Genomic DNA, 8,383 nt, shown 5'->3' on the forward strand with positions numbered 1-8,383 from the left:
TGGCTGCGATTAATGTGCTCTTATATCGCAGGCAGGACGGCGCACGAGGAAAGAGCACTTTAGCTTAGCGTGGCGAGGAAAACTGCAGTTGGATATTTCGCCACAAATTCGATGAACTAATCGGGGCATTTATTTTCTCATAAAGTATTACATAAGCAGGCGCGTATTATTATGACATATGCATTTCTTTACTCCATCTGCACTTCGAAAACGTAAGCTGACCTACAACACAAAGGATATCTGGGCTTTCAGAGCATTAGACACACTCTCCATGTGTATTACATGTTCCTAGAAAAAAACTTTACCATTCTTAAGTGCGCGGAGCTGAACGTGGCGGTAATTGTGACCGCTGCCACACTGGGCAAACAACGTTTAATCATGAATGTGTCTTATAATATTGCTCGCGTGCATATATGTCCACTATTTGCATGATTATACTAAAAGATGTTGACATCCGGAGACGTTGGCAGCTGCTGCTTGGGAACGCAAAAAAAAAAGGCACATATAAGCGACGCTCGTAAACAATTACGAACTGCTAGCACTTCAACAATGATATACAGAGGTCAGACAAGGCATAGAACATAACAAAAATAATACTCGGACCAGACACCGACAAAATATCAGATATAATATCACAAAAAAGAGGAACAGTTTCACTGTTTACTTATTATTTGCGCCACTCAGAACGCGGCTGTTCACTTGTATCTGCCCTAATATTGGGCGACAATATCATTAGGCCGCCTTGCGGCCAGTGGCTCTTAAACGAGTCACTTTTTACAACACTTACACAAGACTACGCTGTTTGTGCGCACGTTTGTACAGATGATTCGGTTACTGCTAACAGCTCGTCCAGTGCGGTCGTCATCCCATCAAGATTGGCGTCGATCAGATTCGAGTGCTCTTATGCCACAATAGCGATCTAAGCGGAACTTGTGTCTCTCAGAGTCGCTGTCGACTACATACATCAACAGACACCTAACCATCAAGCCATATTTCGTGATTCGAAGGCAGCACTCCAAACTTTACAGTCAAGCCTACTTCACGGCCCTCTTGGAGCAGCTGGTGCTGTATATAAGAGAATGTCAACACTGCAATGTTAAAAATGAGCACATAATCAAATTCCAGTGGCTGCCGGTTCATTGTGTCATCATGGGCAGCGATAGAGCCGACGAAACAGGGCGTTCCGCCCACCAAGATGTCCAACGTGTGTCTGTGTCATTATCAAGACCTAATTCAATTAAATAGGCAACTTCGCCCACTTACTCAATGCAATGCATTAGAACATGGAAATTCAGCGGTTCGGGCCAACTCACGAGTGCCACAAACTTTACCATTCATAGTGCATTCGACTACCACCTGGTCTATCTCGATGCAATGCAACCTTACTGGGTCGCTTGTGGTCGGGCGTCCCTTTTACGAACGCCTACTCTTTCCGTATTGGCATGGTGGACATCGTGCAGCGTTTGTAAATGCGACCAGAACGTCTCCTCCTCGACAGCCCTTCTTCTAACGATTACAGATAGACTTTAAGCATACTGGACGACAGAGCGTTCACAGAAAGAAATTGCTGGCTCTCCCGTAATCGAGAGTAGATGTAAGCATGAAATGGCAACCGCGAAAGCAGATTGGTTGGAGATCATACTATAGCTACAATCTTAAAAAGGGTGTACTGCATGTTCGCAACGGTACACTACTCCACACCGCACCACGCCATATTGCGTACTGGTACATATGGACGCTGCCCAGCTAGAAGAAAACCGGCTGAAGGCGACAGGACAGGCAGTGAAAGAAGCCAGAGAGACAGAGCGGACTGCCCAGCTAGAAGAAAAGAGCCTGAAGGAGGCGCCACGCAGCGTGGCGCCATCTCTCGAGGTGACGCAAAACCCGTGTCGTGGAACTCACGGACCGCTGGCATTTAAAAGAGTACAGGCAACCCTGTCTCAGCTCCAAAAGATGACAGTCAAGTGTATGGTGCCCTGTATCTGCCTTTTGAACTTCGCTATTGGAAATGACAAATAAAACTTCAGCCTACTAGAAGTCACAGCTTGAGTGATATTGTGAATAAACCTTAGGAAGTACCCGAAAGCAATACTTTTTTTTAATCGTTTGGGCAGTAATTAGAATGCGCCCCTGTGCAAAGGGTTGGTGACCAGAGACCGCACTTGCTTATGTTTTACTGGTTGCCCGGATGATCTCGTTTTGTTCTCGCAATTTTCCCAGATGTTGTCGTCTGAGTGCCCGGATAGCGGATCTAGCTTTTGGCTCAAGGTCACTTGAAGGTCGCCGACAACGGCAGCGAAAAGTATTTCATGCTTTAAAATGCTGGCACCATGATATGCGCAGTAGATCACAAGAGCGCCACTGAACTTTTTTGAAGACAACTGAGCTCCGTGACTGCCTTTCAAAGCGCCGTGAACGCTATTATGTGTGCGCATGCACCACTCATTATCCATTTCCTTTGTCTTTTCCTTTTTTTTTTCCTTTTTTTCCACTTCCTCCTGATTAGGGTAGCAAACCAAGTGCAACCTGGGTAACCTTCCTGCCTTTTCTTTTATTTCTTTTTCTCTCTCACTATTTTCTACGGAGTCTTCTAGAGAAACATGTTCGTGCTTTTGTGCAGCATTCTTAGCCACAAACCCAGCTGGATTTTATGCCACTGGGTCTCTAATGAAGCCTCACTAGTTTCAACACCGGTCTGTGTATTGTCTCATTGGATATGCTGCGCTCTTAAAGACGTTGTGTGTTCTCATATGTATGTCCGCTTCCGCAAGGAGGGCTTTCATCACAACCAGTGCAGTGTAGAAGATGTTTCTAGTAGGCAATAACCAATCACAACGGGGAACAAATGTCCACGCAGGTCTGTTCAGCTCTTTCGGTATATAAACTGCAATAAGGGATCGCGTGAATATAATAAATATGAGTTGGGCTATTGGCAACTCCAGAATCCGTTACTTGTGCTACCAACACTGTCCAAATAAACACAGATGGCTGCGGCATCCAGGTTTACGGCGGCTCTTTCGCTTGGTGCTGTGCTTACGTTTCTCTTTTGTGGGCTCCGCATCGACGTGTTTCGTGGATGCCGAATGGTCCTTGCTTCCGACCATCTTATTAATGCGAAAGGTTTACACGGCTCATGAAGCGGAAAATCCGGCGATATGGCCGGAGATCGCACAAAAAGTCGCGTCAAAGAAGCCTACAAATGCTCGCAAAATTTGCGCGCCGATGCGCTCGAGGCACTTTGCGCGTATTCGAGGGCTTCTTTCACACTCAGAAACTCACTTTCATGTGGCACGTATTGAGGAACGGAAAGCTGTATCGGGAGTTTTTCATATCGCTCTACAATTTTCTCATTGACACTTTTCATCTGATTATAATATTTGATAAGTTGATTAACTATACAATACTAATTATCTAATTAGGCGGAATAAAAAAAAGATAGTTTGAGTACCTCCAAGCGACGGCAAACATTACCTTTGTTCTGTCCAGCTACGTGGCATTTGCATATTTTTAAACTCTGGCTAAAATATAGCTGGGACACCCTGTATCAACAGTAACCTCTTTCGTGCTAAATGCGGATATTCTGCCCTGACATAACGAGGCTAAAAACTAACGTTACCTGGTCGGCGTGTTTTGGGACAAAAACAGGTGATAGTTTCCTATTAGGTCGGGGTGCACTTTTTTTTTTTACAATTAAGTGATACGTATGATGAGGTCGTCTGCGTCCGATGTCTAGCACTTGTTCATGATCGCAATATGCAGTGTTTGAGGTAGGGCCCGAGTTTGAGAACATAGCAGACGCCTGCTATGTTAAATAATAATAATAAAATAATAATACGAGGATGGATGAAATATAAACAAAATTTTCACTGTTTATTTATTTTATTGGTATAAGAAATGAACCAACGATACATAAGTTTTCTACATAATCTCCTGATTTTTAGGTGTCTTTTTCCGAGAAAGTCATTAGCTTTTTGATTATGTCATCATGAAATTAGGTGGGTGGTGTCAGCAGCCATTTGCACACATACTCCTCCACTGTACAGTCGTCCTCGAATCATTGTCTTCCCCGAGATTCTTTCAGTCACAAAAGTTATGAAACAATGAACAAAGCAAGAGCAAGGTAAAAGCGGGAGCCAACGTTTTGACAAGTGGACTTGTCTTCTTCAAGGCAAGTACCCAACTAGTCCACTTGTCGAAATGTTGGCTCCCGCTTTTACTTTGTTCTCGTTTTGCTCATCGTCTTGAATTTCCATTTCCCGCCTTCCCCGTGTTTTCCCCAAAAGTTATGAGAGTCATATGGAGATAAGTCAGGACTATAGGGAGAAGGTTCCAGTGGTGTCCAACGTACTCACCTTAATTACGCGCAAGTGACAGATGCAGTTTGTTGTCTGGCGTTGTCATAAAGAATAATCACTTCACTCATTGGTTAGTGGCGTCTCTCGAAGCGATATGCAAGCTTAACTCACTCAAAAGGTCATAATAATATGCAACGTTGATGGTGCGATGATCGCGCACGAAATCAATGTACAAAATTCATCGATGGTACAAAAGAAAATTGTTTCAAGCATCTTACCAGCTCACAACCGAGACTTGCTAGTCCGTGGTCGACGATCTTGATTCTCGTTTTCAACCTCTTCACGGCCTTCCCCTAACTTTTTTTTTACGCCAGTCAAACATACACGCACCTTCGACAGTGCTTGGAACCCGAGCTAGGCGGTCAGTCTGTGTACTATTTAGATCGTGTTTATACGCCCTCACGAACACGAAAATTAATAATAATGCGTTGCGCAATCGACGGGTATGCTTTTTCTTAGAATTCGTATGACGCACTGTATGAAGAATGTAACGAGATCGGCCGGCGTCTCACGTAACTCCTGTCTCACCTTCTTAACACGCCCTCAAGCGGCAGCGTGTGCCAATCCCCATAGAACGGACTCTACAAAAAAAGTCTCGTTTATATTTGGTCCATGCAACCTCGTATGATGATGATGCTGCTCCTGCTGATGATGATGATCAAGGGTATGACGAAATCTCGTCTTGTCGGGGAATAACGGCAAAATAGCAAGAGAAACAGAGCGCCGACCAAACTGGTGTTGCGTAAAAATTCTTAAACGTTTCGGCTTCCGCAGGGAAAGCCATGTCCACTGAGCTGAGAGGCATAAAACCTTCAGCTTAAATCCGCGGCAATAATCGCTTCGAGCATCTTGCGTATGTTGGCGGGAGATTGCCATCGTTTCGATTAAGCGTGTGTGCGGTTGTTCGGACAGTTAGGGTTCCAGATTCTGTCGCTTCGTCCTGTTCTTTTCTCGGGTGATGACTGAAGCTTGGCTCCAGTTGAAATCGTTTTGCTTGGTTTCTACGTGTTAAGCGAGTGCACTGGAAGCGACTTTTTTTTTATTTTTTGCATCACTTAAGCATCGCTCAATATTGCAACTTTCACCAATGTAGACACAATTGCATTCCGCGCACGACATCTTATATACAATGCCAGGGAACCTTTATTTTCTTAGTTTGTCCTTGACGTTGAAAAGCTCGTTGCGGTTGGGAACATGGGCGACTTACACGTTATATTTACGCAGGAGACGTGTCAGAGCTTCGCTGATGCCGGGAACATGCGGAATGACGAGGCTACGTTGGCCGGGGTCATCACGTGGTTCCGTAGGTCGCGAGGCACTTTTTTCCGAAGAAGCAATAAAGTTTTTTTTGGGTAGCTGCACGCGTTGGGCTCGCGTCGAATGCGGGCGAAATTAGAATCCAAGTCTTCTGGCTTACTACAAATCCTTTGGGTTCTTTGTATTAATGAGAATACCACGGACCGCTTGTAGCACACAGGGTTTACAGAAGTGAAATGAAGATACCGCCCTGGTGCGTGTCCTTCCAGTGAACGTTGACAGATAACCGCTGTCTGTCCCGTTCTGCCACTACGTCTGGAAAAGGTAGCCGTCCAGAAACCTCCTCTTCGACGGTTAAATTTGTGGCTTTCTCAATGCTATTTAGGCGATCCGTGAAGGCAGCCAGGGCATCTTTTTTATAACGCAAAAGCAATCGTCAAGATAGCGGAAGAAAACTTTCGGAGGAGGATAAAAGAAAGCCAAAGCCCGGCTTTCCATGGAAACCATAGGCAGATTTGCAGCGGTTACAGAAATCGACGCGCCCATACGGGTTCCGTGCACTTGCTTGTAAGTGGAAGAATAGATGTCACCAATTAAGTTGGTGACATTTATTTCGTGACTGAAGAGAGCTCCTGAAAAGCTAAATGGATTTATTCGTTGTCTGCGCTTGCGGTGCCATGTGCAGAAGTGTGTCTGGGGTCATTTGATAACTTCATCAAATTACTCCAGTGTGTTCTAAATCTGCATTGCCGCAACGCAAATCGAAAAGTTCAACAAATCTGGGGCCGAATTCACAAAGCTTTTCATTCGGAAGCGCTCTTTTGCCATTGGCTGGTCGCATTCGCTAATGATATGCCCAGCATCAGGATTGGCTGAAATTTTCGCTTACGAACACTACTATGCGTAAGAGCCTTTTTTGAATACGGGCCCACCTTCCCAAACTGGTGCAGCGCAGAAAGGGCAGTTGAAGGTGGTCTCGGCATAGCCCCGCTGTGCATGAAAGAATTGTGTGCACTGGCAGTTAAGTCATCGTGTTTTAATTGACAGGCACCCACAAGAGCACTCGCTAAATATCGAACATAGGAACTTGCGCTGATGCCGCAGTGGGTAGCGAACCTCTACACAATGAAAGGCGACTGACGAAGGAGCTGCAGACTTCGTTTAAAAAACTCTGTGTGCGTGACTTTTCTTTTTTGTTTAAGAACGGCAGCGGTGCACTAGTTACACCCACTCGCTCGTAAGAAGACTTCGAAACCGCGTACGTCACCACATGTGAGTGACAATGTTTGTATTTGACTAATCCATGGAGCTTCAATCACCGACGAAAATTGTTATTACGCACCGTGCAGGTTCCAATTTCTGTGATGAAGAGAAACCTGCGGTAAAACACTCTTTACGCAATTGTTCTTCCTTTAAAGGGTAAATAGAGGCCTGTTGCATCATCATAAATACAGTTTAGACAGCAAACCATTCTAAGAAAGCAAGGCTCTACCTTGCTGTGTCCACAACCCCAAGAGATCAAAGACACTGTGCTGGTTTGTAAAAATCTTAGGTCACAGATGATCAGTCAGATCGGTTGACGGGTTGGGTGTGTAGTCGTCACGAGTCTGTACAATGCTTACAATTTTTTTTTTCCGTTATCCATTCTCCGAATTATTCATCTTCCCCACGGCATTCTAGCCGACCGGACCCAAACTTTCCCCATCTCTTCCTGCTGTGCTGCGAATAGGTCGAGGTTTAAAAATAACCCGGTTTCTCCATTTAGATTAGTTCCGCTATGAAAATAAAAAAGGGTGAAATTTTCCCTTCCCTTGTCTTTCTTTCCCAACACAGCGTACATAATCGTATGTGTATGTTGCCAGCTCTCTCACCACTCCGTCGTTCTTCTGCAAATTCCCTGACTGCCTCCTGCGATAGTTAGCATTGTAGCAGCAGCGGCTTAATCAGTGGTCTTGATAACATTACCATTTTGCTCTTTAGTGCCGCTGCCTAACAATAACAAGTGCCGTCAAAGCCTTGACAGGCACAAGAGCCCTGCACTGTAAAACTATTCTAATCTGTTTTTATTCTGATCTCTGGATTCAAATTTATGTAACCACCAACGCTCTCCTCATTTATAGGAGGACACTTTTGTTTGCTTTCAAAGCGAATAGCATCGCCTTACGTCAAAGGTTTTTCGTATCTAATTGACTGACCAGAGTCGAGGAGGCTAGCGGAGTGCAAGTGGATAACCTGATGAGGAGTGTGGTGCCAGCTTCTGCGAGTGGCCCGCTTCTTTTTGCTTAGCTTTCGGTGTTTGGTAGAAAATTGCGGTGGCGTACAACGGAATGGTAAAAATGCAGCTAAAATGGATCTTCAGCGAAGAAACTTTGGCAAAGCGATATTGTGTACATACTATAGGGCTCGAAAGCTTTACAATGCGAAGAAAAAAATTTTATTATGCGCAAATAAATCTATTCTTCTGGGCAGCTCCGAGTAGCCAGTGTATAGAGCAACCGGAGTGCAGCCATCTTCTATTCATTTCGTGACAAGACTCTCTCTGACTATTAAAAAAAAAGAAAACTCAGTGTTGTTCGGCATATTAATGGATCGTTAAGGCATACACGTCAATATGATGCGGTGGGTTAGCATGGTATTGTAACGTCGCGTGACAGACAGGCGAAGTGGGAGCAGCCCCAAAACTTTTGGCCACTTGGGGAGGGCTGATGGCGCAAATAAATGCATAGCACCGGAAATTATTATTCTTTAGTTTGTTCGGTCTAGTCATGCCT

The 8,383-nt window shown here is 44.8% G+C and overlaps 1 long non-coding RNA gene across 1 annotated transcript in view; it reads left to right on the plus strand.

Moving 5' to 3' along the window:
• LOC129386221 (uncharacterized) overlaps nucleotides 1-7,711 on the plus strand; it is a 77,887-nt gene extending 70,176 nt beyond the window's left edge. The window contains exon 3 of the long non-coding RNA XR_008613673.2: nucleotides 5,580-7,711. This is a non-coding gene — a long non-coding RNA (uncharacterized lncRNA). The remainder of the gene's footprint in view (nucleotides 1-5,579) is intronic.
• Nucleotides 7,712-8,383: the final 672 nt, after the last annotated feature.

The sequence above is a fragment of the Dermacentor andersoni genome, chromosome 4 (assembly GCF_023375885.2).
Source record: "Dermacentor andersoni chromosome 4, qqDerAnde1_hic_scaffold, whole genome shotgun sequence".
NCBI classification, from domain to species: Eukaryota; Metazoa; Arthropoda; class Arachnida; order Ixodida; family Ixodidae; genus Dermacentor; species Dermacentor andersoni.